The sequence below is a fragment of the Semicossyphus pulcher genome, unplaced genomic scaffold (assembly GCF_022749685.1).
Source record: "Semicossyphus pulcher isolate SPU_LCO1_2020_fin unplaced genomic scaffold, fSemPul1.0.p SCAF_24, whole genome shotgun sequence".
NCBI classification, from domain to species: Eukaryota; Metazoa; Chordata; class Actinopteri; order Labriformes; family Labridae; genus Semicossyphus; species Semicossyphus pulcher.
Genome location: NW_027211698.1, coordinates 15,740,001 through 15,740,915, shown reverse-complemented (window position 1 = coordinate 15,740,915; position 915 = coordinate 15,740,001).

Below are 915 nucleotides of genomic sequence, written 5' to 3'. Positions count from 1 at the left end.
CCGCTTCTGATTGGTGGAGGTAGCCCCAAATTCCCACAGGCTGTTAATTAAACGCAGGTGAACGTAAATGCGTTAAAACGTAAGACAAATAAAGCAGGTAAGGAGCTCCCGTCAGGTAAATCCTCCGGCCTGTCCACAACAGCTGCCCCTTCACATTCACTCACCATGAACAGTTATCTTTGTCTGTCTTCTTTTACAACTTTGCCCAATAAAAGTACGAAATCATCAAAAATATTCTCCTCTTCTTATTTCCTCTTTAGCTTTTTACTGGTGTCTAAAATGTATTTCTCTTCATTTCTGTAAGCTACAGGGGATTCTATAAATACCTGAAAGTGTGCTGATATAAGGATTGACTATCAGTAATCTATTTCCATTAAAGCCCGTCTCATACTGGAGCTAAACGTGTGTAAATAATATAAATACAATAAAAAATCATCTTAATAAAGGTTCAGCTGTTACCAAACAAAAGTGCTTCCACTGGTGATCGTCCGACTTTTGCTTCATCATGCCATTACCTCTTACTTCCTGAATATGCGAGTGTTTGTGTGTGTGTGTGTGTGTGTGTGTGTGTGTGTGTGTGTGTGTGTGTGTGTGTGGGTGGCTTGAATGGAGGTTCAAGGCTGTGTGTGCAGTCTAATGGGTTTATATTTACCTGCCTGGCCCAGATGCTGCGCAGTCTGTTCCATTAGAAAAACAAAAAAAGCCCTCCAGAGAAATGACTTTACGATGAATGAATCACTGCAGCTTCAGTCCAGCTGCACAAATAACAAATATTTAAGGCACTCAACACTAAGTGACGAGTGTCATCTTCAATGTGTCAGATGTAAAGACACAGTTTCATGTTTCTACAAACAGAGAAAACATGTTAATGTCAGTAGTCTTAAAGGGACCTGTAGGTGGAGGCTTTACAGAAAG